At 39.8% G+C, this 15,073-nt stretch overlaps 11 non-coding genes across 11 annotated transcripts; all 11 read left to right on the top strand.

Moving 5' to 3' along the window:
• Positions 1-1,353: 1,353 nt before the first annotated feature.
• trnav-uac (transfer RNA valine (anticodon UAC)) lies at positions 1,354-1,426 on the top strand. Its single transcript has one exon. It is a non-coding gene; the product is annotated as a tRNA-Val (tRNA).
• Positions 1,427-1,888: 462 nt separating this feature from the next.
• Positions 1,889-1,961, top strand: trnav-aac (transfer RNA valine (anticodon AAC)). The gene has a single exon. It is a non-coding gene; the product is annotated as a tRNA-Val (tRNA).
• A 997-nt stretch (positions 1,962-2,958) lies between these two features.
• Positions 2,959-3,031, top strand: trnav-uac (transfer RNA valine (anticodon UAC)). The gene has a single exon. It is a non-coding gene; the product is annotated as a tRNA-Val (tRNA).
• Positions 3,032-4,563: 1,532 nt separating this feature from the next.
• On the top strand, positions 4,564-4,636 carry trnav-uac (transfer RNA valine (anticodon UAC)). Its single transcript has one exon. It is a non-coding gene; the product is annotated as a tRNA-Val (tRNA).
• A 2,598-nt stretch (positions 4,637-7,234) lies between these two features.
• trnav-uac (transfer RNA valine (anticodon UAC)) lies at positions 7,235-7,307 on the top strand. Its single transcript has one exon. It is a non-coding gene; the product is annotated as a tRNA-Val (tRNA).
• Positions 7,308-7,770: 463 nt separating this feature from the next.
• On the top strand, positions 7,771-7,843 carry trnav-aac (transfer RNA valine (anticodon AAC)). The gene has a single exon. It is a non-coding gene; the product is annotated as a tRNA-Val (tRNA).
• A 462-nt stretch (positions 7,844-8,305) lies between these two features.
• trnav-uac (transfer RNA valine (anticodon UAC)) lies at positions 8,306-8,378 on the top strand. The gene has a single exon. It is a non-coding gene; the product is annotated as a tRNA-Val (tRNA).
• Positions 8,379-10,980: 2,602 nt separating this feature from the next.
• trnav-uac (transfer RNA valine (anticodon UAC)) lies at positions 10,981-11,053 on the top strand. Its single transcript has one exon. It is a non-coding gene; the product is annotated as a tRNA-Val (tRNA).
• Positions 11,054-12,046: 993 nt separating this feature from the next.
• Positions 12,047-12,119, top strand: trnav-aac (transfer RNA valine (anticodon AAC)). The gene has a single exon. It is a non-coding gene; the product is annotated as a tRNA-Val (tRNA).
• A 464-nt stretch (positions 12,120-12,583) lies between these two features.
• On the top strand, positions 12,584-12,656 carry trnav-cac (transfer RNA valine (anticodon CAC)). The gene has a single exon. It is a non-coding gene; the product is annotated as a tRNA-Val (tRNA).
• A 2,061-nt stretch (positions 12,657-14,717) lies between these two features.
• On the top strand, positions 14,718-14,790 carry trnav-uac (transfer RNA valine (anticodon UAC)). The gene has a single exon. It is a non-coding gene; the product is annotated as a tRNA-Val (tRNA).
• The last annotated feature ends 283 nt before the right edge of the window (positions 14,791-15,073 follow it).

Here is a 15,073-nt window from a genome sequence, read left to right on the forward strand (position 1 = left end):
ACAACTGGTGTCACTTTCTAGCTGATCATATTCTGCCTTTTGTTAGTTTTCGAAACTACCCAACTACTTTGTTTGTGGCGCTTTCATAGTGAAACGACAGTCAGCTATTTCCAAATTAGGGTGATGATATCATTTGCCTCACAGGAGAAAGGTCCCTGATTTGGCACTGGGTGGAAGCATCCCATTGGTTTCACATTTGAACTGAAAAAATGAGTTTTTCGGAACGATTCTTAACTACCTGATCATTTTGTCTGTGGCTCTTTCATATTTTTGACATATCAGCTGTTTCCATAGTGTAGTGGTTATCACGATTGCCTTACATGCGATAGGTCCCTGGTTTGAAACCAGGTGGAAACATTCTGAATACCCTTTTTGATTTAAAAAAACACCCTTTTTTACAGCAATTCGAAACTAACTACTTTGGGTTTGGCTCTTTCACATTGTTGCAGTAGTCAGCTGTTTCTACACTGTAGTGGTTTTCACATTCACCTCAAACTAGAAAGGTCACCGATTCGATACCAGGTTTCTAACAATAACAACTGGTGTCACCTTCTAGCTGATCATATTCTGCCTTTTGTTGCTTTTCGAAACGACCCAACTACTTTGTTTGTGGCGCTTTCATAGTAAAACAACAGTCAGCTGTTTCCAAATTAGGGTGATGATATCATTTGCCTCACAGGAGAAAGGTCCCTGATTTGGCACTGGGTGGAAGCATCCCATTGGTTTCACATTTGAACTGAAAAAATGAGTTTTTTGGAACGATTCTTAACTACCTGATCAATTTGTCTGTGGCTCTTTCATATTTTTGACATATCAGCTGTTTCCATAGTGTAGTGGTTATCACGCTCGCCTCACACGCGATAGGTCCCTGGTTAGAAACCAGGTGGAAACATTCTGAATACACTTTTTGAGTAAAAAAACACCCTTTTTTACAGCAATTCGAAACTAACTACTTTGAGTTTGGCTCTTTCACATTGTTGCAGTAGTCAGCTGTCTCTACACTGTAGTGGTTTTCACATTCACCTTAAACTAGAAAGGTCACCGATTCGATACCAGGTTGCAACAATAACCACTGGTGTCACCTTCTAGCTGATCATATTCTGCCTTTTGTTAGTTTTCGAAACTACCCAACTATTATGTTTGTGGCGCTTTCATAGTGAAACAACAGTCAGCTGTTTCCAAATTAGGGTGATGATCACATTTGCCTCACAGGAGAAAGGTCCCTGATTTGGCACTGGGTGGAAGCATCCCATTGGTTTCACATTTGAACTGAAAAAATGAGTTTTTTCGGAATGATTCTTACCTACCTGATCAATTTGTCTGTCGCTCTTTCATATTTTTGACATATCAGCTGTTTCCATAGTGTAGTGGTTATCACGATTGCCTTACATGCGATAGGTCCCTGGTTCGAAACCAGGTGGAAACATTCTGAATACCCTTTTTGATTCAAAAAAACACCCTTTTTTACAGCAATTCGAAACTAACTACTTTGGGTTTGGCTCTTTCACATTGTTGCAGTAGTCAGCTGTTTCTACACTGTAGTGGTTTTCACATTCACCTCAAACTAGAAAGGTCACCGATTCGATACCAGTTTTCTAACAATAACAACTGGTGTCACCTTCTAGCTGATCATATTCTGCCTTTTGTTACTTTTCGAAACGACCCAACTACTTTGTTTGTGGCGCTTTCATAGTGAAACAACAGTCAGCTGTTTCCAAATTAGGGTGATGATATCATTTGCCTCACAGGAGAAAGGTCCCTGATTTGGCACTGGGTGGAAGCATCCCATTGGTTTCACATTTGAACTGAAAAAATGAGTTTTTCGGAACGATTCTTAACTACCTGATCAATTTGTCTGTGGCTCTTTCATATTTTTGACATATCAGCTGTTTCCATAGTGTAGTGGTTATCACACTTGCCTAACACGCGATAGGTCCCTGGTTCGAAACCAGGTGGAAACATTCTGAATACACTTTTTGAGTTAAAAAAACACCCTTTTTTACAGCAATTCGAAACTAACTACTTTGAGTTTGGCTCTTTCACATTGTTGCAGTAGTCAGCTGTTTCTACACTGTAGTGGTTTTTGCATTCACCTCAAACTAGAAAGGTCACCGATTCGATACCAGGTTTCTAACAATAACAACTGGTGTCACTTTCTAGCTGATCATATTCTGCCTTTTGTTAGTTTTCGAAACTACCCAACTACTTTGTTTGTGGCGCTTTCATAGTGAAACAACAGTCAGCTGTTTCCAAATTAGGGTGATGATATCATTTGCCTCACAGGAGAAAGGTCCCTGATTTGGCACTGGGTGGAAGCATCCCATTGGTTTCACATTTGAACTGAAAAAATGAGTTTTTCGGAACGATTCTTAACTACCTGATCAATTTGTCTGTGGCTCTTTCATATTTTTGACATATCAGCTGTTTCCATAGTGTAGTGGTTATCACACTCGCCTAACACGCGATAGGCCCCTGGTTAGAAACCAGGTGGAAACATTCTGAATACACTTTTTGAGTTAAAAAAACACCCTTTTTTACAGCAATTCGAAACTAACTACTTTGAGTTTGGCTCTTTCACATTGTTGCAGTAGTCAGCTGTTTCTACACTGTAGTGGTTTTCACATTCACCTCAAACTAGAAAGGTCACCGATTCGATACCAGTTTTCTAACAATAACAACTGGTGTCACTTTCTAGCTGATCATATTCTGCCTTTTGTTAGTTTTCGAAACTACCCAACTACTTTGTTTGTGGCGCTTTCATAGTGAAACAACAGTCAGCTGTTTCCAAATTAGGGTGATGATATCATTTGCCTCACAGGAGAAAGGTCCCTGATTTGGCACTGGGTGGAAGCATCCCATTGGTTTCACATTTGAACTGAAAAAATGAGTTTTTCGGAACGATTCTTAACTACCTGATCATTTTGTCTGTGGCTCTTTCATATTTTTGACATATCAGCTGTTTCCATAGTGTAGTGGTTATCACGATTGCCTTACATGCGATAGGTCCCTGGTTCGAAACCAGGTGGAAACATTCTGAATACCCTTTTTGATTTAAAAAAACACCCTTTTTTACAGCAATTCGAAACTAACTACTTTGGGTTTGGCTCTTTCACATTGTTGCAGTAGTCAGCTGTTTCTACACTGTAGTGGTTTTCACATTCACCTCAAACTAGAAAGGTCACCGATTCGATACCAGGTTTCTAACAATAACAACTGGTGTCACCTTCTAGCTGATCATATTCTGCCTTTTGTTGCTTTTCGAAACGACCCAACTACTTTGTTTGTGGCGCTTTCATAGTAAAACAACAGTCAGCTGTTTCCAAATTAGGGTGATGATATCATTTTCCTCACAGGAGAAAGGTCCCTGATTTGGCACTGGGTGGAAGCATCCCATTGGTTTCACATTTGAACTGAAAAAATGAGTTTTTCGGAACGATTCTTAACTACCTGATCAATTTGTCTGTGGCTCTTTCATATTTTTGACATATCAGCTGTTTCCATAGTGTAGTGGTTATCACACTCGCCTAACACGCGATAGGCCCCTGGTTAGAAACCAGGTTGAAACATTCTGAATACACTTTTTGAGTTAAAAAAACACCCTTTTTTACAGCAATTCGAAACTAACTACTTTGAGTTTGGCTCTTTCACATTGTTGCAGTAGTCAGCTGTTTCTACACTGTAGTGGTTTTTGCATTCACCTCAAACTAGAAAGGTCACCGATTCGATACCAGTTTTCTAACAATAACAACTGGTGTCACCTTCTAGCTGATCATATTCTGCCTTTTGTTGCTTTTCGAAACGACCCAACTACTTTGTTTGTGGCGCTTTCATAGTAAAACAACAGTCAGCTGTTTCCAAATTAGGGTGATGATATCATTTGCCTCACAGGAGAAAGGTCCCTGATTTGGCACTGGGTGGAAGCATCCCATTGGTTTCACATTTGAACTGAAAAAATGAGTTTTTCGGAACGATTCTTAACTACCTGATCAATTTGTCTGTGGCTCTTTCATATTTTTGACATATCAGCTGATTCCATAGTGTAGTGGTTATCACACTCGCCTAACACGCGATAGGCCCCTGGTTAGAAACCAGGTGGAAACATTCTGAATACACTTTTCGAGTTAAAAAAACACCCTTTTTTACAGCAATTCGAAACTAACTACTTTGAGTTTGGCTCTTTCACATTGTTGCAGTAGTCAGCTGTTTCTACACTGTAGTGGTTTTTGCATTCACCTCAAACTAGAAAGGTCACTGATTCGATACCAGGTTTCTAACAATAACAACTGGTGTCACTTTCTAGCTGATCATATTCTGCCTTTTGTTAGTTTTCGAAACTACCCAACTACTTTGTTTGTGGCGCTTTCATAGTGAAACAACAGTCAGCTGTTTCCAAATTAGGGTGATGATATCATTTGCCTCACAGGAGAAAGGTCCCTGATTTGGCACTGGGTGGAAGCATCCCATTGGTTTCACATTTGAACTGAAAAAATGAGTTTTTCGGAACGATTCTTAACTACCTGATCATTTTGTCTGTGGCTCTTTCATATTTTTGACATATCAGCTGTTTCCATAGTGTAGTGGTTATCACGATTGCCTTACATGCGATAGGTCCCTGGTTCGAAACCAGGTGGAAACATTCTGAATACACTTTTTGATTTAAAAAAACACCCTTTTTTACAGCAATTCGAAACTAACTACTTTGGGTTTGGCTCTTTCACATTGTTGCAGTAGTCAGCTGTTTCTACACTGTAGTGGTTTTCACATTCACCTCAAACTAGAAAGGTCACCGATTCGATACCAGGTTTCTAACAATAACAACTGGTGTCACCTTCTAGCTGATCATATTCTGCCTTTTGTTACTTTTCGAAACGACCCAACTACTTTGTTTGTGGCGCTTTCATAGTCAAACAACAGTCAGCTGTTTCCAAATTAGGGTGATGATATCATTTGCCTCACAGGAGAAAGGTCCCTGATTTGGCACTGGGTGGAAGCATCCCATTGGTTTCACATTTGAACTGAAAAAATGAGTTTTTCGGAACGATTCTTAACTACCTGATCAATTTGTCTGTGGCTCTTTCATATTTTTGAAATATCAGCTGTTTCCATAGTGCAGTGGTTATCACACTCGCCTAACACGCGATAGGTCCCTGGTTCGAAACCAGCTGGAAACATTCTGAATACACTTTTTGAGTTAAAAAAACACCCTTTTTTACAGCAATTCGAAACTAACTACTTTGAGTTTGGCTCTTTCACATTGTTGCGGTAGTCAGCTGTTTCTACACTGTAGTGGTTTTTGCATTCACCTCAAACTAGAAAGGTCACCGATTCGATACCAGGTTGCAACAATAACCACTGGTGTCACCTTCTAGCTGATCATATTCTGCCTTTTGTTGCTTTTCGAAACAACCCAACTACTTTGTTTGTGGCGCTTTCATAGTAAAACAACAGTCAGCTGTTTCCAAATTAGGGTGATGATATCATTTGCCTCACAGGAGAAAGGTCCCTGATTTGGCACTGGGTGGAAGCATCCCATTGGTTTCACATTTGAACTGAAAAAATGAGTTTTTTGGAACGATTCTTAACTACCTGATCAATTTGTCTGTGGCTCTTTCATATTTTTGACATATCAGCTGTTTCCATAGTGTAGTGGTTATCACACTCGCCTAACACGCGATAGGTCCCTGGTTCGAAACCAGGGGGAAACATTCTGAATACACTTTTTGAGTAAAAAAACACCCTTTTTTACAGCAATTCGAAACTAACTACTTTGAGTTTGGCTCTTTCACATTGTTGCAGTAGTCAGCTGTCTCTACACTGTAGTGGTTTTCACATTCACCTTAAACTAGAAAGGTCACCGATTCGATACCAGGTTGCAACAATAACCACTGGTGTCACCTTCTAGCTGATCATATTCTGCCTTTTGTTAGTTTTCGAAACTACCCAACTATTATGTTTGTGGCGCTTTCATAGTGAAACAACAGTCAGCTGTTTCCAAATTAGGGTGATGATCACATTTGCCTCACAGGAGAAAGGTCCCTGATTTGGCACTGGGTGGAAGCATCCCATTGGTTTCACATTTGAACTGAAAAAATGAGTTTTTTCGGAATGATTCTTATCTACCTGATCAATTTGTCTGTCGCTCTTTCATATTTTTGACATATCAGCTGTTTCCATAGTGTAGTGGTTATTACGATTGCCTTACATGCGATAGGTCCCTGGTTCGAAACCAGGTGGAAACATTCTGAATACACTTTTTGAGTTAAAAAAACACCCTTTTTTACAGCAATTCGAAACTAACTACTTTGAGTTTGGCTCTTTCACATTGTTGCGGTAGTCAGCTGTTTCTACACTGTAGTGGTTTTTGCATTCACCTCAAACTAGAAAGGTCACCGATTCGATACCAGGTTGCAACAATAACCACTGGTGTCACCTTCTAGCTGATCATATTCTGCCTTTTGTTGCTTTTCGAAACAACCCAACTACTTTGTTTGTGGCGCTTTCATAGTAAAACAACAGTCAGCTGTTTCCAAATTAGGGTGATGATATCATTTGCCTCACAGGAGAAAGGTCCCTGATTTGGCACTGGGTGGAAGCATCCCATTGGTTTCACATTTGAACTGAAAAAATGAGTTTTTTGGAACGATTCTTAACTACCTGATCAATTTGTCTGTGGCTCTTTCATATTTTTGACATATCAGCTGTTTCCATAGTGTAGTGGTTATCACACTCACCTAACACGCGATAGGTCCCTGGTTCGAAACCAGGGGGAAACATTCTGAATACACTTTTTGAGTAAAAAAACACCCTTTTTTACAGCAATTCGAAACTAACTACTTTGAGTTTGGCTCTTTCACATTGTTGCAGTAGTCAGCTGTCTCTACACTGTAGTGGTTTTCACATTCACCTTAAACTAGAAAGGTCACCGATTCGATACCAGGTTGCAACAATAACCACTGGTGTCACCTTCTAGCTGATCATATTCTGCCTTTTGTTAGTTTTCGAAACTACCCAACTATTATGTTTGTGGCGCTTTCATAGTGAAACAACAGTCAGCTGTTTCCAAATTAGGGTGATGATCACATTTGCCTCACAGGAGAAAGGTCCCTGATTTGGCACTGGGTGGAAGCATCCCATTGGTTTCACATTTGAACTGAAAAAATGAGTTTTTTCGGAATGATTCTTACCTACCTGATCAATTTGTCTGTCGCTCTTTCATATTTTTGACATATCAGCTGTTTCCATAGTGTAGTGGTTATCACGATTGCCTTACATGCGATAGGTCCCTGGTTCGAAACCAGGTGGAAACATTCTGAATACCCTTTTTGATTCAAAAAAACACCCTTTTTTACAGCAATTCGAAACTAACTACTTTGGGTTTGGCTCTTTCACATTGTTGCAGTAGTCAGCTGTTTCTACACTGTAGTGGTTTTCACATTCACCTCAAACTAGAAAGGTCACCGATTCGATACCAGTTTTCTAACAATAACAACTGGTGTCACCTTCTAGCTGATCATATTCTGCCTTTTGTTACTTTTCGAAACGACCCAACTACTTTGTTTGTGGCGCTTTCATAGTGAAACAACAGTCAGCTGTTTCCAAATTAGGGTGATGATATCATTTGCCTCACAGGAGAAAGGTCCCTGATTTGGCACTGGGTGGAAGCATCCCATTGGTTTCACATTTGAACTAAAAAAAATGAGTTTTTCGGAACGATTCTTAACTACCTGATCAATTTGTCTGTGGCTCTTTCATATTTTTGACATATCAGCTGTTTCCATAGTGTAGTGGTTATCACACTTGCCTAACACGCGATAGGTCCCTGGTTCGAAACCAGGTGGAAACATTCTGAATACACTTTTTGAGTTAAAAAAACACCCTTTTTTACAGCAATTCGAAACTAACTACTTTGAGTTTGGCTCTTTCACATTGTTGCAGTAGTCAGCTGTTTCTACACTGTAGTGGTTTTTGCATTCACCTCAAACTAGAAAGGTCACCGATTCGATACCAGGTTTCTAACAATAACAACTGGTGTCACTTTCTAGCTGATCATATTCTGCCTTTTGTTAGTTTTCGAAACTACCCAACTACTTTGTTTGTGGCGCTTTCATAGTGAAACAACAGTCAGCTGTTTCCAAATTAGGGTGATGATATCATTTGCCTCACAGGAGAAAGGTCCCTGATTTGGCACTGGGTGGAAGCATCCCATTGGTTTCACATTTGAACTGAAAAAATGAGTTTTTCGGAACGATTCTTAACTACCTGATCAATTTGTCTGTGGCTCTTTCATATTTTTAACATATCAGCTGTTTCCATAGTGTAGTGGTTATCACGATTGCCTTACATGCGATAGGTCCCTGGTTCGAAACCAGGTGGAAACATTCTGGATACCCTTTTTGATTTAAAAAAACACCCTTTTTTACAGCAATTCGAAACTAACTACTTTGGGTTTGGCTCTTTCACATTGTTGCAGTAGTCAGCTGTTTCTACACTGTAGTGGTTTTCACATTCACCTCAAACTAGAAAGGTCACCGATTCGATACCAGTTTTCTAACAATAACAACTGGTGTCACCTTCTAGCTGACCATATTCTGCCTTTTGTTGCTTTTCGAAACGACCCAACTACTTTGTTTGTGGCGCTTTCATAGTAAAACAACAGTCAGCTGTTTCCAAATTAGGGTGATGATATCATTTGCCTCACAGGAGAAAGGTCCCTGATTTGGCACTGGGTGGAAGCATCCCATTGGTTTCACATTTGAACTGAAAAAATGAGTTTTTCGGAACGATTCTTAACTACCTGATCAATTTGTCTGTGGCTCTTTCATATTTTTGACATATCAGCTGTTTCCATAGTGTAGTGGCTATCACACTCGCCTAACACGCGATAGGCCCCTGGTTAGAAACCAGGTGGAAACATTCTGAATACACTTTTTGAGTTAAAAAAACACCCTTTTTTACAGCAATTCGAAACTAACTACTTTGAGTTTGGCTCTTTCACATTGTTGCAGTAGTCAGCTGTTTCTACACTGTAGTGGTTTTCACATTCACCTCAAACTAGAAAGGTCACCGATTCGATACCAGTTTTCTAACAATAACAACTGGTGTCACTTTCTAGCTGATCATATTCTGCCTTTTGTTAGTTTTCGAAACTACCCAACTACTTTGTTTGTGGCGCTTTCATAGTGAAACAACAGTCAGCTGTTTCCAAATTAGGGTGATGATATCATTTGCCTCACAGGAGAAAGGTCCCTGATTTGGCACTGGGTGGAAGCATCCCATTGGTTTCACATTTGAACTGAAAAAATGAGTTTTTCGGAACGATTCTTAACTACCTGATCATTTTGTCTGTGGCTCTTTCATATTTTTGACATATCAGCTGTTTCCATAGTGTAGTGGTTATCACGATTGCCTTACACGCGATAGGTCCCTGGTTTGAAACCAGGTGGAAACATTCTGAATACCCTTTTTGATTTAAAAAAACACCCTTTTTTACAGCAATTCGAAACTAACTACTTTGGGTTTGGCTCTTTCACATTGTTGCAGTAGTCAGCTGTTTCTACACTGTAGTGGTTTTCCCATTCACCTCAAACTAGAAAGGTCACCGATTCGATACCAGGTTTCTAACAATAACAACTGGTGTCACCTTCTAGCTGATCATATTCTGCCTTTTGTTGCTTTTCGAAACGACCCAACTACTTTGTTTGTGGCGCTTTCATAGTAAAACAACAGTCAGCTGTTTCCAAATTAGGGTGATGATATCATTTGCCTCACAAGAGAAAGGTCCCTGATTTGGCACTGGGTGGAAGCATCCCATTGGTTTCACATTTGAACTGAAAAAATGAGTTTTTCGGAACGATTCTTAACTACCTGATCAATTTGTCTGTGGCTCTTTCATATTTTTGACATATCAGCTGTTTCCATAGTGTAGTGGTTATCACACTCGCCTAACACGCGATAGGCCCCTGGTTAGAAACCAGGTTGAAACATTCTGAATACACTTTTTGAGTTAAAAAAACACCCTTTTTTACAGCAATTCGAAACTAACTACTTTGAGTTTGGCTCTTTCACATTGTTGCAGTAGTCAGCTGTTTCTACACTGTAGTGGTTTTTGCATTCACCTCAAACTAGAAAGGTCACCGATTCGATACCAGTTTTCTAACAATAACAACTGGTGTCACCTTCTAGCTGATCATATTCTGCCTTTTGTTGCTTTTCGAAACGACCCAACTACTTTGTTTGTGGCGCTTTCATAGTAAAACAACAGTCAGCTGTTTCCAAATTAGGGTGATGATATCATTTGCCTCACAGGAGAAAGGTCCCTGATTTGGCACTGGGTGGAAGCATCCCATTGGTTTCACATTTGAACTGAAAAAATGAGTTTTTCGGAACGATTCTTAACTACCTGATCAATTTGTCTGTGGCTCTTTCATATTTTTGACATATCAGCTGTTTCCATAGTGTAGTGGTTATCACACTCGCCTAACACGCGATAGGCCCCTGGTTAGAAACCAGATGGAAACATTCTGAATACACTTTTTGAGTTAAAAAAACACCCTTTTTTACAGCAATTCGAAACTAACTACTTTGAGTTTGGCTCTTTCACATTGTTGCAGTAGTCAGCTGTTTCTACACTGTAGTGGTTTTTGCATTCACCTCAAACTAGAAAGGTCACTGATTCGATACCAGGTTTCTAACAATAACAACTGGTGTCACTTTCTAGCTGATCATATTCTGCCTTTTGTTAGTTTTCGAAACTACCCAACTACTTTGTTTGTGGCGCTTTCATAGTGAAACAACAGTCAGCTGTTTCCAAATTAGGGTGATGATATCATTTGCCTCACAGGAGAAAGGTCCCTGATTTGGCACTGGGTGGAAGCATCCCATTGGTTTCACATTTGAACTGAAAAAATGAGTTTTTCGGAACGATTCTTAACTACCTGATCATTTTGTCTGTGGCTCTTTCATATTTTTGACATATCAGCTGTTTCCATAGTGTAGTGGTTATCACGATTGCCTTACATGCGATAGGTCCCTGGTTCGAAACCAGGTGGAAACATTCTGAATACACTTTTTGATTTAAAAAAACACCCTTTTTTACAGCAATTCGAAACTAACTACTTTGGGTTTGGCTCTTTCACATTGTTGCAGTAGTCAGCTGTTTCTACACTGTAGTGGTTTTCACATTCACCTCAAACTAGAAAGGTCACCGATTCGATACCAGGTTTCTAACAATAACAACTGGTGTCACCTTCTAGCTGATCATATTCTGCCTTTTGTTACTTTTCGAAACGACCCAACTACTTTGTTTGTGGCGCTTTCATAGTCAAACAACAGTCAGCTGTTTCCAAATTAGGGTGATGATATCATTTGCCTCACAGGAGAAAGGTCCCTGATTTGGCACTGGGTGGAAGCATCCCATTGGTTTCACATTTGAACTGAAAAAATGAGTTTTTCGGAACGATTCTTAACTACCTGATCAATTTGTCTGTGGCTCTTTCATATTTTTGACATATCAGCTGTTTCCATAGTGCAGTGGTTATCACACTCGCCTAACACGCGATAGGTCCCTGGTTCGAAACCAGGTGGAAACATTCTGAATACACTTTTTGAGTAAAAAAACACTTTTTTACAGCAATTCGAAACTAACTACTTTGAGTTTGGCTCTTTCACATTGTTGCAGTAGTCAGCTGTTTCTACACTGTAGTGGTTTTCACATTCACCTCAAACTAGAAAGGTCACCGATTCGATACCAGGTTGCAACAATAACCACTGGTGTCACCTTCTAGCTGATCATATTCTGCCTTTTGTTAGTTTTCGAAACTACCCAACTATTATGTTTGTGGCGCTTTCATAGTGAAACAACAGTCAGCTGTTTCCAAATTAGGGTGATGATATCATTTGCCTCACAGGAGAAAGGTCCCTGATTTGGCACTGGGTGGAAGAATCCCATTGGTTTCACATTTGAACTGAAAAAATGAGTTTTTCGGAACGATTCTTAACTACCTGATCAATTTGTCTGTGGCTCTTTCATATTTTTGACATATCAGCTGTTTCCATAGTGTAGTGGTTATCACACTTGCCTAACATGCGATAGGTCCCTGGTTCGAAACCAGGTGGAAACATTCTGAATACCCTTTTTGATTTAAAAAAAAACACCCTTTTTTACAGCAATTCGAAACTAACTACTTTGAGTTTGGCTCTTTCACATTGTTGCAGTAGTCAGCTGTTTCTACACTGTAGTGGTTTTCACATTCACCTCAAACTAGAAAGGTCACCGATTCGATACCAGGTTTCTAACAATAACAACTGGTGTCACCTTCTAGCTGATCATATTCTGCCTTTTGTTACTTTTCGAAACGACCCAACTACTTTGTTTGTGGCGCTTTCATAGTGAAACAACAGTCAGCTGTTTCCAAATTAGGGTGATGATCACATTTGCCTCACAGGAGAAAGGTCCCTGATTTGGCACTGGGTGGAAGCATCCCATTGGTTTCACATTTGAACTGAAAAAATGAGTTTTTCGGAACGATTCATAACTACCTGATCAATTTGTCTGTGGCTCTTTCATATTTTTGACATATCAGCTGTTTCCATAGTGTAGTGGTTATCACGGTCGCCTCACACGCGATAGGTCCCTGGTTCGAAACCAGGTGGAAACATTCTGAATACACTTTTAGAGTTAAAAAAACACCCTTTTTTACAGCAATTCGAAACTAACTACTTTGAGTTTGGCTCTTTCACATTGTTGCAGTAGTCAGCTGTTTCTACACTGTAGTGGTTTTTGCATTCACCTCAAACTAGAAAGGTCACCGATTCGATACCAGGTTGCAACAATAACCACTGGTGTCACCTTCTAGCTGATCATATTCTGCCTTTTGTTGCTTTTCGAAACGACCCAACTACTTTGTTTGTGGCGCTTTCATAGTAAAACAACAGTCAGCTGTTTCCAAATTAGGGTGATGATATCATTTGCCTCACAGGAGAAAGGTCCCTGATTTGGCACTGGGTGGAAGCATCCCATTGGTTTCACATTTGAACTGAAAAAATGAGTTTTTCGGAACGATTCTTAACTACCTGATCATTTTGTCTGTGGCTCTTTCATATTTTTGACATATCAGCTGTTTCCATAGTGTAGTGGTTATCACGATTGCCTTACATGCGATAGGTCCCTGGTTTGAAACCAGGTGGAAACATTCTGAATACACTTTTTGATTTAAAAAACACCCTTTTTTACAGCAATTCGAAACTAACTACTTTGGGTTTGGCTCTTTCACATTGTTGCAGTAGTCAGCTGTTTCTACACTGTAGTGGTTTTCACATTCACCTCAAACTAGAAAGGTCACCGATTCGATACCAGGTTTCTAACAATAACAACTGGTGTCACCTTCTAGCTGATCATATTCTGCCTTTTGTTACTTTTCGAAACGACCCAACTACTTTGTTTGTGGCGCTTTCATAGTCAAACAACAGTCAGCTGTTTCCAAATTAGGGTGATGATATCATTTGCCTCACAGGAGAAAGGTCCCTGATTTGGCACTGGGTGGAAGCATCCCATTGGTTTCACATTTGAACTGAAAAAATGAGTTTTTCGGAACGATTCTTAACTACCTGATCAATTTGTCTGTGGCTCTTTCATATTTTTGACATATCAGCTGTTTCGATAGTGCAGTGGTTATCACACTCGCCTAACACGCGATAGGTCCCTGGTTCGAAACCAGGTGGAAACATTCTGAATACACTTTTTGAGTAAAAAAACACTTTTTTACAGCAATTCGAAACTAACTACTTTGAGTTTGGCTCTTTCAAATTGTTGCAGTAGTCAGCTGTTTCTACACTGTAGTGGTTTTCACATTCACCTCAAACTAGAAAGGTCACCGATTCGATACCAGGTTTCTAACAATAACAACTGGTGTCACCTTCTAGCTGATCATATTCTGCCTTTTGTTACTTTTCGAAACGACCCAACTACTTTGTTTGTGGCGCTTTCATAGTCAAACAACAGTCAGCTGTTTCCAAATTAGGGTGATGATATCATTTGCCTCACAGGAGAAAGGTCCCTGATTTGGCACTGGGTGGAAGCATCCCATTGGTTTCACATTTGAACTGAAAAAATGAGTTTTTCGGAACGATTCTTAACTACCTGATCAATTTGTCTGTGGCTCCTTCATATTTTTGACATATCAGCTGTTTCCATAGTGTAGTGGTTATCACTCTTGCCTAACACGCGATAGGTCCCTGGTTCGAAACCAGGTGGAAACATTCTGAATACACTTTTAGAGTTAAAAAAACACCCTTTTTTACAGCAATTCGAAACTAACTACTTTGAGTTTGGCTCTTTCACATTGTTGCAGTAGTCAGCTGTTTCTACACTGTAGTGGTTTTTGCATTCACCTCAAACTAGAAAGGTCACCGATTCGATACCAGGTTGCAACAATAACCACTGGTGTCACCTTCTAGCTGATCATATTCTGCCTTTTGTTAGTTTTCGAAACTACCCAACTACTTTGTTTGTGGCGCTTTCATAGTGAAACAACAGTCAGCTGTTTCCAAATTAGGGTGATGATATCATTTGCCTCACAGGAGAAAGGTCCCTGATTTGGCACTGGGTGGAAGCATCCCATTGGTTTCACATTTGAACTGAAAAAATGAGTTTTTCGGAACGATTCTTAACTACCTGATCAATTTGTCTGTGGCTCTTTCATATTTTTAACATATCAGCTGTTTCCATAGTGTAGTGGTTATCACGATTGCCTTACATGCGATAGGTCCCTGGTTCGAAACCAGGTGGAAACATTCTGAATACCCTTTTTGATTTAAAAAAACACCCTTTTTTACAGCAATTCGAAACTAACTACTTTGGGTTTGGCTCTTTCACATTGTTGCAGTAGTCAGCTGTTTCTACACTGTAGTGGTTTTCACATTCACCTCAAACTAGAAAGGTCACCGATTCGATACCAGTTTTCTAACAATAACAACTGGTGTCACCTTCTAGCTGATCATATTCTGCCTTTTGTTGCTTTTCGAAACGACCCAACTACTTTGTTTGTGGCGCTTTCATAGTAAAACAACAGTCAGC

This window comes from Urocampus carinirostris, chromosome 4 (assembly GCF_059441175.1).
Source record: "Urocampus carinirostris isolate Australia breed hairy pipefish chromosome 4, RoL_Ucar_1.0, whole genome shotgun sequence".
NCBI lineage: Eukaryota > Metazoa > Chordata > Actinopteri > Syngnathiformes > Syngnathidae > Urocampus > Urocampus carinirostris.